At 47.5% G+C, this 13,465-nt stretch overlaps 1 long non-coding RNA gene across 1 annotated transcript in view; it reads left to right on the top strand.

The window, feature by feature from the left end:
• The first annotated feature begins 8,861 nt into the window (after positions 1 to 8,861).
• The window catches only part of LOC120614413 (uncharacterized), a 5,342-nt gene continuing 738 nt past the window's right edge, over positions 8,862 to 13,465 (top strand). The window contains exons 1-2 of the long non-coding RNA XR_005655976.1: positions 8,862 to 9,019; positions 10,011 to 12,195. This is a non-coding gene — a long non-coding RNA (uncharacterized LOC120614413). The remainder of the gene's footprint in view (positions 9,020 to 10,010; positions 12,196 to 13,465) is intronic.

Here is a 13,465-nt window from a genome sequence, read left to right as displayed (position 1 = left end):
TGTACCGCGCCTCTGACAGCCGTGCGTCTGTGACCCGTCCGTCTCCAGGGTTCAGGGACCCCGTCTCTAATAGAACTCCACCTGCGGTCCTGTTCCATCTCTTCCGTGCCGGTGACCACACCCACTGCCCTGTCTGCTCCCAAGCATTCGCTCCAAACTACTCAGACAGAAGAAGAACAAAGAAGGGACCCTACCAGCTGCTCTGACTGCAACCACCCAATTCGTTTCTTCCCCACTTTACAAGAATGAGAAATCTTCAAGACACAGGAAACGGAAGTATAGTCAGATTCTCAAAATGGCCGGTCTGGTTCAGCAAATTAAAAATCACTGTTTTCTTTCTTCTTTATTCATTTACTTAACTTTTAGTTTTAGTTTTGTGTTTACACTAGGAAAAAAAAAACAGATCGCTGAAGATCCCATTTGGAAAATATAAACAAATAAGCGAATAAAACTAACACCCTGCTAGAAATTGTAAAATCATACAGAATTTATTTGGGAAAAAAAAAAGTAATTGAACTTTAAGTTCTTAGACTGGTTTTTAGTAAGACTATGAGGGTCAAGTGGATATCCGATCTGAATCTCAAATATATATTCTTAAGACATTCTTAAGATGAAGGATGGTCGAGTTTATTAATTTCTACGGGACAGATGGACCAATACTGACATGGTTTCTAGACATACAGACTTTCGAATGTCCAATACATCTGTCTAGTGTATTTGCTCCTTTGAGCCAATATTTCTAACAATATTACCACAAAAGTTAGGTTAATTAACATCATTCCCAACATGGTAAACTCGGAATGGGAATTCTTGTTAAATGGCTTCGATGAGTTCACGAAACCAGTCGGGAAGAGGTTAAAAGCTATACACTGACAACCGAGCTCTGTTCCCAGGTCTCTGTCTGATGACTAGTTTTGTGTTAGGGACAAAGGAACACGGTGCACACTGAGAAGCCGGCAGGTGTGAAGGAAGAGGTACGCCACCAGCAGTACGTGTAAAACTCTATTCTCCTGGGTAACAGGTTTCAACTTGTGGCTTCCCTGCCTGGATTGCAACGTGACACGAGTGCACCACACAGCTGTCCCAACGTGGGCCACGGCCACCTCCGTTCAGTCCTCAGTGTTGACTTGCGTGGTTGATCCTGGCTGTGTAGACTCTGCCTGTGGTAAATGTGTCCCCTGTCACCATGCTCCTTCATGACACTAGCAATTAGAGATTATGGAAGCGGTATGCTTTCTGCAAACCCATTTTATAAATGAGCAGAAAGAGATCGAAAAGGGTGATACTTTGGTTTTGCCATGTTTAAGAATCAACTTGAATCTTACTGCTCTGCACTATACAATATTATTCATTCTCACTTAACTCTGAGAATGAAGGAATCAACTTGTCTGACTAACGCCAGGAAGTATTTCTCCTTGTCCTTCAAAGAATTATGATGTATCTTAATCTGACTGATTTAGGTCTGACCTTCAGCCTTGGAAATTTAGCTGTAATTGTTTTCAGCCCACATCAGTCTCCAGGACAACGCTCCCCAATGGTGTTTTTTACTGAGTAGCTGCGAGCAATGGCAAAATTCAACTTATACATGAAATACCACTATCCCTAGACATCATTACAAGGCCAAGGATTAGACACACACACAATAAATACCACACACACACACAATACACACACACGGGGTCAGCCAGGGCTGGGATCGAATCTGAGGTCTCATGGGGGTAAGGGGCTGCGTCTAGTCTCACTCATACGGTTGTTGGAGGAATTCACTTCTTTCTGGGGTATTGGACTGAGGGCCTCGAATTGCTTGTCATGTGTGGCCTGCCTCCAAAGAGCAACTTGTTTTCTCAAAGCCAGCAAGGGAGGGAGCCAGGCGGCAAGATGGAAGTGACAGCCTCGTGTCATGCATTTGTGGAAGCGACAACCGATTCCATTTGACACATTCCCCTGGTCACAAACAGCACAGGCCCTGTCCAGGCTCAAGACGCAAGTGGGGGCCATACAAGGGCACAGACACAGGGGGTGAGTGGTGCGGGGTCACTGTGCTGTCTGTCAACCACTAAAGGGACAGTTGAGCAATAGGAAAAATGACGCCTAAGAATCAAGATGACGTACTAAGATACAATCACAGCATGTTTTAGATTAGATATAGTTTAGCAAATGGTTTGTAATAAAAAATCCCACTTTGCAAACAGAATGTTTCAAATACACATTTAAACAGTATATTTAGTAGTATTCATGCAATTATATTTCTCTAAATTTTATTCAGCATTAATTTGAACTAACAAATATGCACCATAGTGATTATCAATGATTATGAACTTATCTTTTAAGTTCCAAAACGATTCTTGATTTATTCAGAAAACAATATTGATTACTATAGATTTACCATGGACTTATTATTATTGAATGATTATTGAAAGTTGTCCATTAATAATATCCGATGACACACTAAATCATTAAATACACTGTGGGACTTCCTCACAGATCTTGATCTTGAAAATGACACAGAAAAAGTTTGTAGTTAAGGGAGAAAGCAATGTCATTTTTATTTTCCCTCTTTCTCAGAAAATCAGCACAAGATAAATCACCGTTTATTACATTAAAAACCCAATTTAGTTGATCCTGTTATAAGTATGAGTGTGTGTGTGTGTGTGTTCTGATAGCATGTTGGAAAAATAGTTTGATTACTCAATTTTTAACTTGTCTTTGCTCACCTGAATAATCTGTATTCTCAATATTTATGAAATTGTTTTCTTTTTCAAGTATTTCTCCGGAATGGGAAAACCATCGTTGACTTATTTCGTTGGGACGTGTTAAGAACTAGTCCTTGCAGAAGAGGTGAGGGTGTGAACGAAGTGCAAAGTATTTTGTGGGGTTTGCCAAGCAATCCTGCTCCCGGCAGAAACATAAAAGGAAGTCTCAGAACACCAATTTAAGCCCCTCATCATTCATAATTAGCAAGTCAGTGGGGATCTTGAACTCCTACTTAAAGTAACAAATGTCAGTGCCTTCTAATTTTACATATGAATTCTAGCAATCCTGACAGATGGGGTACTTCAACTTCCATGTGAGTTATTCTACTTATAATTTATATTAGTTTCACATCCAAAAGTACAAAAACAAAAAGGGATGAAAGACAAGAACATTCTTTAGAAAAATGTCACTGGCGAAATGTTTTTAATGTTTCTGTTATTTTGTTTTAAATCACTCATAAACCAAGAATCTCTAAAATCTCAAATTTAAAATGGTTTGACAATTTTTTTTTCAAGCGGCAGCAGTTAATAATCTATTCTGGCAAACTGATACATTTTTACAAAACTGACGGCATCATATAATCTTAGAGCTGGAATGACATGAGAGATATTTATTCCTACATCTTAATTTTAATGCTAAAGAAGCCAAGAGCCAGAAAACGTGACGGCCTGAGGTCACACAGTTAATTTATTCCAGAGGTGAGATGGACCTTTTGCATCTCTTTGGAATGTCACAAAAGTCTCAAATGGGAAGATAAGAGACTTTTAAAAAGTTAAAAACAAATGATTGTCGAGAATAGAATAAATATATATGATACATGTAAAAATAGTAGGAAACTCTGTATTTGCCATCGAGGGAGAGAAGTTCGGGTCTGTTTATCACTTATCTGATTTTATTCCTGGCAGCAGAAGGGAGCAATGGGAAAATGAAGATGCGTAGTCCTTCAAGATTTAAGTACGGTCGGTAAGGGCGACTAATAAAAAGTTACTAAGCTCTGATGCTGCTATTATGTCTGGGAGCCTCCCAGGCCCGGTCAGGTGGGCAGGGCAGGCACCGGCGCCCCCTGGCGTGCAGGTGAGGCGCCTCCGCCCAGATTCACCCGGCGGAGTCCAGCAGAGGACACTCGGGCCTCAGAGCCCGCCCAGGGCCCCACCCACCTGGCCCAGCGCCCAGCAACGCGAGGACCTGCCCAGGTGAGAGGCCAAGTCCTGCGGCCGAGGTCAGGGCACACGGCGCGCTCCGCCCGCGCACGGGACCCGCTCCGTGTGCGGACGCGGAAGACGCTGCCGCCGCAGCCTGGGATGGAACGAGAGGACCCAGGTGAGGGTACTGTTTTCCCTCCATGAGGGAATCCCACGCTATGTGTAATGCGTGTACCGCGTGTGTGTCGTGCATGTAATATGTGATGTGCATGTCCCTGCGTGAAGTGTGTGTCGCGTGTGCGTGTGTGTCGATGTCGCTCGCGTGTGTCTGTGGTAATGCGTCTTGTGTACCCGTGCATGTATCTTGGCGATATTTCTGCATGTGTGCGTGTCTGTGTGTGTTCGTACGTATGTGCGTGCATGTGCGTGCGTGCACGTGCGTGTGCGCACGTGCATGTGCGCGTGTGTGCGTGTCTGTGTGCATGTGGGTGTTCGTGCATGTGTGCGCGTGCGTGTGTGTGTGCACGCGTGTGTGAAATGAGTCAAGCTCTCAGGAGAACTTGAATGCGTTTCCCCTGAGCACACCAGAACTGTCTGGTTGAAAGTCAAGTTCAAACACCAACGGCAAGTCTGCAGGTCCCTCCGCCTTCCCTGTGCCTCCCCCCCATGGCGGTCCAGTTTCTGAGCTGGACAAGCAGGTCTGGAAGGAGAGGGAAGGAAGGGAAGCGCACCGGCCCCGGCCTTTCATCTCGTCACGTGTCCCCTCAGCAGGGCTCTGCGTGGAAGCACCGCGGGGCGCGGGGCACGGGGCGCGGGGTGCACTGTCCACTGCGGTGGCCCCTCCACCGTCGCTGTCCTGCTTCCCAGGGCAATTCAAAAATGCAAAGTGGCCAAGGACTAACCGTTGTGGGCCCAGTTTGCTCACAAGTCATTACTTGGATTCTCTTCATCCTTGTTCTCCACAGCTCACTCCTCCCTTCCTTCCTTCCCTCCTTCCTTCCCTTTCTCCGTCCTTCTTTCCTTCCTCCCTTTCTTCTTTCCTCCTTCTCTCCCTCCTTTCCTCCCTTCTCTCTCCTTCCTCCCTTCCTCCTACCTCCTTCCCTCCCTCTCCTTCCTTCTTCCTTCCTTCCCTTCCTTCCTTCCTTCCTTCCTTCCTTCCTTCCTTCCTTCCTTCCTTCCTTCCTTCTTCCTCCCTCCCTCCCTCCTCCCTCCCTTCAAAGCCGTGGAGAAGGGAAAAGTTGTCCTCGACCCTGCAGCGTCCCCGGCTGGCTCTGAAGACCAAGCTGGCAAACGCAGACCAGCGGGCGGGCGCGCGCGAGCTCGCGGGTTGACCGGACAGCGGACGCGGCGGCCAGACGCTCAGGGGGCCTCGCTCGGTTCAGACCAAGAGGCTCCGCGCGTGGGAACCGCCAAGGCCGAGGGCTTCACGGCGGGGACTCGACGGGAGAAGCGACTCGGAAAACGAGGGCGAGTTTTGCACGGTTTGCTCGCGCAGTTCTCTCAGGCCCGAAGCCCGGGCGTCCGGCGGTACGAGTGTCCCCCGCTCCTGGCACAGGGAGGGGCGCCTCTCAGGGGATTTGCAGCACATCTGGGGAAGAAGAGCCTGTGGGGAGGTCGGGGTGACCGTCCTGCTTCTGTCCTCTCAGACTCCTCCAGCTTAACAGAGTCGCGATGCCACTCTGCCATGTTTCGGGGGTGCTGTGTCCTGAACCCCATCACTCCCTTCCACCTCGCCCTTCCTTTCTTCCTTCCTTTTTCCTTCTTTCCTTTGAAGCTCCCTTTGTTCTTTTTTAATTGTTAAGCAATAATTATTTCTGAATTTATGAGCCAGATAAGACGATCTTTGATTTATTAGATATTCGGTCATTTATAACTGTAAACATTCTATGATTTTTTCAAAAATATACAGCCATCGTTACTTTTACTCCTCCCGGAAACCCTCAGAGGTAGATGCAGGGCGTGCAGTATGTCCATGAGACATGCACGTTTCTTTGCTGACAGTCCCACGTCCTTGGTGATAAAGGACGGGCCACTCCCAAATCCGTCTCTTGGCATAAGGATTACTTTCAGCTGATTGTTCTGAGAATCCGCAGATGCAGAAGGAGCTCCGAAAACAGCGAAGTTGCCTTTCTATAGGGAAATTTATCTCTTAAGGAGATCTCCAGTCGTGCGTGTCTCCTTTTGCATTAGGAAAACGACTCTTACCAGGGGAAAAGGCCCTGACTTGCGCCTGCGCGGCTGCCGCGCCCGCCGACGGCTCTCTTCCTGTGACCCCGCCGCCGGCCGCCCGCTCCCACGCTCCCCGCGCTCGTGTCTTTAGCTGGACAGTTGTTCTGGGTCTCATCCACGTGCACAGGAAGTATCCACGTTAAAAAGATCTCTTGTTAAACCGTCTTTTATTACAGGGGTTTCAAGCAAATACTCAGAAGAATAAAGAACAAATTTTACCCTCCCCACGATAAACTACTCTCTCCCCTGCACGTGGCTACTAGAGGGTCTTGTGCCTTTCTTTGAACACATGTATTACACAGACATGCACACACTCACACACGCAATACTCGCACACACACATGTGCACACATGCACACACAGATAAACACATGCACACATGCATGCATGCACGCATTTGCACACACATGCACACACATTCATGCACACATTCATACACACATTCATACACACATGCATACAGACACGTATGCACACGCACATGCACACACGTGTGCACATGCACACAGTCACGCACACGCACACGCTCGTACACACGATGCTGCTTTAGACAGCGTTCTGAAGGCTTCGAGATGGAGGATGCTACCTTGCCAGCATATTTTCTCTCTCTCAAGTGTTCTTTAACTTCACACTTCTCACAGAAACTGGTGATTATCTGAAAAATTCCTAAGTAGACTGATCCTCTCATACCATTGTCTGGTCATTTCAAATTCTCTTCTTTTTCAAGAACCGTTGCTAATGAGATATCTTAACGGAATTTCAATTTGCAATGTTGAACAAACAGCCTGCTCCATTCCTACAGAATTGGTCAGCGGCCCATTTTTCAAACTGCTAACGCAAAGTTAATGAGTTACTGAATTTAGCCGGTTTGGGAGCTATCAGCAGAAATCGTCTCATTGTTTTAAGACCTCCTCTGAACTTGCAGACAAATAAATTAGAAACTAAATGTCTTTATGCAATGCATGAAGCACATCACCCGTTCTGTTTTCCAAATAAGCGTCGCCCTCCGTTTTTCATTAATGATACAAAAATAGCACCTTATCTCATGGCATGAGAATTTCCCCTGAGTACCCATAACTCCCTGAAAGCTCCTCTGACTCTGGCCTGCCGGTCTCACGGGCGCTTGGCAGAGGTTTGGCGCATTCGGCAGCACTGTGCCGTTAACGTCCGTAGGGACCTGCAGCCCCTATGTTGCAGGAAGTGACACCTGACGGAGGGAATCTGGACGCTCAGACGACTTTGTTAGAGGAAGGAGAGTCTATTAGGCGGGCGGAACGCGTGCGGCTCTAGACAGAACAAAAGCACGGGCTCGCCCGCTTAGCTCGCTTACGGCTTATACACCCCGGCAGTGTCCTGCGTAGGACGCGTGATTCTACGTGCACTGTGCACCTCCTGACTCAGGATGGGAGGGGAGTTTCAGGCGGGGGCTGCGAGGGGGGAGGAACTTCTGGACCACAAGTCCCATCTATTTACAGATCGTTTCTCCTGTAGGTGTGGCAAGTTTCCAGAAGGCCATTCAGAGATCTACAGGGCGTGGCTAATCTGCAGCCTGCTGTGTCTGTCATTTCCGCAGCCCTTCCCTTTGCATGTAACGGATGCTCCCTCTCTTACCTACACCGCCTTGGAGCCTGTGGCCCATCGCGTCCCCACCCGAAACGGGTCTCTGCTGAGTCGTCCCGATCGCCCTTATCTGGCCTCTCCAGTGGCTACCAGAAGCCACCTGTGAGCCAGCTGAGGTGGTCTCCACACAGCCGGAGGCAATGTGGCATGTTTTTTCTAGTGCCCACATAACTGCTGCGGCCCCGAGCACTCGTCAAGCCTTTCCCGTTAGCCCGATATTATCAACGGTCAAGTTCGACCAGGCAAACACTCACATCTGACTGCTGTCAGAGTCCGGACATCGAAAATACTCCCAGCACACACACTGAGAGGCATGTTTTTTAATTTCTCTGTTGAAGAGTTTGAGGTGTTAGGGTTTGTTTCTGCTTCCAACTCCTGTATCTAAAAAGAATTAACTACATATTTTAATCTCGTTTTCTCCCGTTGAGGCTAAGTGTAGTTATTTGTAAGATATGGAAATAGTAGGCCCCGTCTTGTGAGGTGAGTGTTATGAACAAGGCCTGGTTCTCCTCCTCCGCCCTCATTTCTGTCCCCCGCCCCAACCTCCCCGTCTCTCAGCACTGACAAAGCACCTGCTGCCCGCCAAACGCTGTGGAAAACGCTTGGCACACGGGTGTTTGGGCAGATTCCCGCCCTTCGTGGAGAAGAGCAGAGGACGTAGGCGGGGGTCAGAAGACGGGTGAACAGGCCCCGCAGTGTATGATTTTCATGACCTTGACTGTTTTGAGCACAACTGGGCAGCAGAAAACTCAAAGTCACGAATGATAAGATGTCAGGTGTTGCTTAAAAGAAATGTACGCCGAAGCTGGGACAAGACACGGAGGAACCGTAAATGCTTATTGATAAACGAAGGAAGACGATCTGAACAGGCCCCGCAGTGTATGATTCCAACTGCGGGACATTCTGAAAAAGGCGAAACCGCGCGGACAGCAGAAAGGTCAGCGGTTGTAGGGAAGAGAGGAGGAACGACTAAGCACAGAGGAGGCTCGGGGTGTGCTGCTCTGATGCTGCGCCCGCGGATGCACCTGACGCTGTGACCGTGGACGCACCGGCCGCCAGGATGGCGGATGCACCGAGTGCTGCGCCGGCGGATGCACCTGACCTTGTAACGGCAGATGCACCGGGTGCTGCGCCGGTGGATGCACCTGACGCCATGACAGCGGACGCATACCATGACATGTCTCTGGCGTGACTCTGATGAAACTGGACTCTGGGTGATGACGACGTTGTCAGAGCGGGTTCACCAGTTGTCACGAATGTTCCATCTGGAGCTGGTATTGACAAAGTAAGGCTGTGTGTGTTGGGGGAAGCTGGGGGCGGGGCGGGGGGGCGGTATATGGGAAACCTGTACAGGTATGCCTCTCAATTTTGCTATGAACCTCTAAAGAATAACATCTTTAAAAGATATCATATAGATGCAAGTGATATAAGGTCAACTTCAGTCATATTTTTTCTGAGCTCCAATTTCCAGGTCAGTCTTTTATTCTTATTGTCAAAGTCTTGAGTGTCCAGGGAAAAGGCCCCGCATGCACGTGCCCCCCCACCCCGGTTCTGTCGTGTCCCTGTGTCAGGTACAGAGGCGCTCGGTGAGCCCCCCGTGCCCCAGCATCCGGCGTGACAAGGTAAACTGAGGAAGGTGGTAAGAGGCGTGGAAGGAGGTGGTTTGATTGCGGGGCTCAAGTGCATTTCGTGCTGTGAGACCGTAACGTTCAGCACGTCGGATAACAGACGGGAGCATCGTCAGGCTTCCAAACCACGAGCTTCTTTCTCACCTCAAGCCGCGTAAAAACAACCCGCCTAAGAACGGCTGTACTGAGTCTCCACTATGCGCTGGGCCGCGCGCATGCTGCTTCGCCCCATTCCATGAGACTTGGGGAATGTTATCACCATTTCACAGATGAGGCACCTGAGCCACAGACAGTTCCATATTTCTGAAGAAAGCAGTGGCAACACCTTATAATTGTACTATGTCACACTTCTCTCTCTCTCTTTTATTTTTGTTGGTTTTACCCATAATATATTTAATCACTCATACCTGTGCCTGCCAAAATGAAGAGACCTGAGAGCGACACCTGTCTTTCTCTTATAGCTCAGAACAGTAGTATTTCTGTTATAAACATTATAAAGTCTTCATCATAAAATGCTGTCTCTTGAATATTTCAGGTGATATAGCAGGTGATGATGCAGTTTGTGCAGAGATTTTTATTTCCATTTTAGAAACAAAAAGAAATTGAAATAATCTTTGCCGATTTATATTTTTATTAGGAAAAGGAGCCAGTCTTTTAAAGCGCGACGATCTTTGTGCGTTTCCTGCTGTGGAGATCGCTGTCATATTTAGATCGTCTCGCTCTGGTTTTTCCATGTTGCCACCTCGACTGATGGGTCGACCAGACATCTCTTCTTGGGTCGACCAGACATCTCTTCTTGGCAACCTTCACACTTTTTAGTGCCACAGTCGAGGAGACTCGGGTAACGGGATAGAACAGGGAAGAACTGTGCAGTCTCGAGTCTTGGCTTCTCTGACAGATGCTGTCCTGGCCCCTGGAGGTTCCTTCCCACGTCTGTTGGCTTTTCTTCCTTCTTTCGAGCCATGGATATGAACAGTGCCCGATATTCCGTTGTTTTTTTTTTCCTTCCATCTATATCTTCTCATTCTATTACTCTGGCTTCAATTAACATTGCCCAGTTCAGTCTAGTCTCACCTTCTCTGTTAATCCGACACTGTCGGCCGTTCGATTCACTTAGATGACGGCGGACGTTGAAAGACACACTCATTGCCGCCTCTCCAATAAAATCTGTGTCTGACCAGAGTAGTTTTGAAAATGCTACTACTGTTCATAGATACTTAAGGAATTATGGAATGTTCTCTGTGTTCTCCTTGATTTATCTCCCATATTTAGTCACCTCACTCTCCAGCGGGTCTACCATGTACATGGCAGAATATAAATGTGTTGCTTACTTTAACAGAAACAAAATGTTTGCTATCTCTTCCTTTCCATTATTCTTTTCAGACATGACCTTGTTGCCTACATGAATTGGGAGGTTATTCCTTCCCCGCTTTTAAGAAAATATGAATCAGTTCTTCATTATTTATAATTGTCTAAGTTTTAGGGGCCATAAATTGAATGACCACATATTCTAGTTTGATCAGGACAGTCCCATTTACGCTTTATATATATCGTAATCATTAATAGTGCTCTTTCATTTTAAAAAGTGTCCAATCTGGGTCACCCTACCCATAAATATCTTTTTGAAAAGGAGAAAGGGGCAGAATATACCCAATCTATAAATATCTATGAGTCCATACTGATATAAAGGATTGAATAGGTAGATGGATGGATATAGAGATAGATTCGATAGATGATTGATAGATAGATAGATAGATAGATAGATAGATAGATAGATAGATAGATAATAAATAATAAATGGAGAATAGGTAAATCTCCTTGGTGGAAGATTCCATAAAGTTTATGCAGCTACTCTTCCTTCAAGGGGTTAAAGTATAACTCTCTTCCTTAAGAGTGGGCTGTGTTTACTGACTTCCTTCTAAAGTGGATAGAATGGAAGAGAGGAGAGAATAATTTTCCGGTGGCGAACCCTGACAATGCCGCCTCAGCCAGGTGACTGAGTGAGCATCGACAGTGACAAGTCACGCCGGTGGTCCGTATCCTTGATGCCATAGGATGGAATGGCACGGTCCCCCTCTGGTCCTAATTCCTCAACGATCACAGTCTCTGCATAATCGTGAGAAAAACTGACAAGTCTCAACTGAGAGACATCCTACAAGACAACTGACCAGTTGTCCTCAAAACGGTCAAGGTCATGAAAAACAAAGAAAATCTGAGACACTGTCAGAGCCAAGAAGAGCCTAAGGAGAATGATAACAAACATAACATAATGTCCTGTAACAGAAGAACATTATGCAAAAACTAAGAGGATCTAAATGCAGTGTGGGCGGTAATACTAACATATCGATAACGGTTCAACAGTTGTGACAAATGTACCATCTAATGTAAGATGCTAACACCAGGACGCCACGTGCCACATGCCTCGTGGGGGCTGCAGTCAGGACAGCGGACACCCAGGGACTGTGGGAAGCAGGCTCTGTGGTATGAAGAGGTGGGAGCCCCGGTTTCACAGGGAGTCAGGATTGTCCTGTTCGACTTATTCCAGGCTGGCCAGGAAACAGGACCCAGCGCTCAGAGATGAGCAGGGACCATTTGGTCCATTTCATAAGGACGGTTGTGTGGCCAGGGGACTTCACTTGCAGGAACACAGAGGGGCGAGGAACTTAGGCCAGAAAGTCAAGGCAGCATGTAATACTGATTTAGGTCTCACGATGGCATATATGTGACATCTCTGTGTGACCTTTACATCTTATGTTCAAAATTCAAATTTCCTTGGAAAAATAATGAGCTATAAGGATCAGGGAGAGCCCGATATCAGACAGGTTCGAGCAGAAAGGCTGTCGGGTGGGATGTGTGGTTGATGAGAACTCCACGCTCCCGTGTGACTAGGCTGCACCTCAGCGGGTGAGCTCTGTGCTGGCCTTCTCCTGCGCCCACTGGAAGGCAGGATGCCACCGGCCCAGGCTCTGGGTCAGGATGAATGCACTTGAACTCCGCCAGGTCAGTTATCAGCTGGGGGACCTTGTCGGGTCCTTTATCTTCCTCGTGCCTTGGCTGCCTGACCCAGACCATGGGTCTAATAACAGTATCAGTGTGCATGGCTCTAATAAAATTAAACAAAATAACACCCAGCTGGTCGTCTCTCTCTCCATCTGCCTACACTTCTTTCGTTCATCTATGCAGGTTGCCAACCTCTTTAAAATGACACACATTCTTTATAATGACTTTCACATCTCTCAGTCTCACCCAGTAGAACTTTCGAGTATATCAACATCGCAGACCTTCACTCGCTTGTATTTCATTCGAGTGTAACTTCTGTCCGCGTTTTCAGATAATCGCCCGGCCCTCTCCCACCTCCGTTCCATCTTTACTAACATGGTTCCCGCATGTCATCCGCAGTCCCATGCAAATGGGAAGTTTCAGCCCTCGGCTCGGAAGCCGCCTCATTCACGAGGCACGTCTGGTGCTTTCCGGCTGGACCCGATCTCTGTCTCATCCCCGCGGGGTCAACACTTCGTTCCCACAGCTCCTGTGTGCTCAGCACGTTACGTCTTGCATGATAGCGATATGTGCGCTTCATTTCAACTCTCGGATGACAGACAGGAAAGCAGAACCTCTGCATCGTCACCGGTGTGTCACCAACGCAGCACCGGGCAAACCTTTGGCTCTGTCTCCACGATAGGCAGTCAGTACATCTGAGTTAAGAAAAGCAGGTAAGGCCTTCAAAGTACTTTGGTTTTATGTGGTCACGATCTCTGCAGAAAAACACTTGGATATTTGCGAATTCTTGAGCTGCTAGTTACTTAAGACGCGATCACTGTCACTTTGGCTCTCGGCCTCATCGGGACAAGACCGAGACTCCCAGGCAGCACGTGCCGGACAGTGATCAGCTGTCAAACTGAAGCGGAAGCCTCAGCGGAGACAGAGCAGGGCGAGTCAGCTGGAAAATGCAATTTTGGCTTCGTAGCGTCTTTTCGTTGACTACGCCTCGTCGGGTCATCGTCAATCGGTGCCACCTATGAGACAGATTCTTGCAGGAATCTACCAAGCAGAAAATCCATATATTGTAATGTGTTCCTGCTGGCCCCGAGG

This window comes from Pteropus medius, unplaced genomic scaffold (assembly GCF_902729225.1).
Source record: "Pteropus medius unplaced genomic scaffold, Ma_sr-lr_union100, whole genome shotgun sequence".
Classification (NCBI taxonomy): domain Eukaryota; kingdom Metazoa; phylum Chordata; class Mammalia; order Chiroptera; family Pteropodidae; genus Pteropus; species Pteropus medius.
Note: the sequence above shows the minus strand (reverse complement) of the source record. Positions and strands in the feature narration are given on the sequence as shown.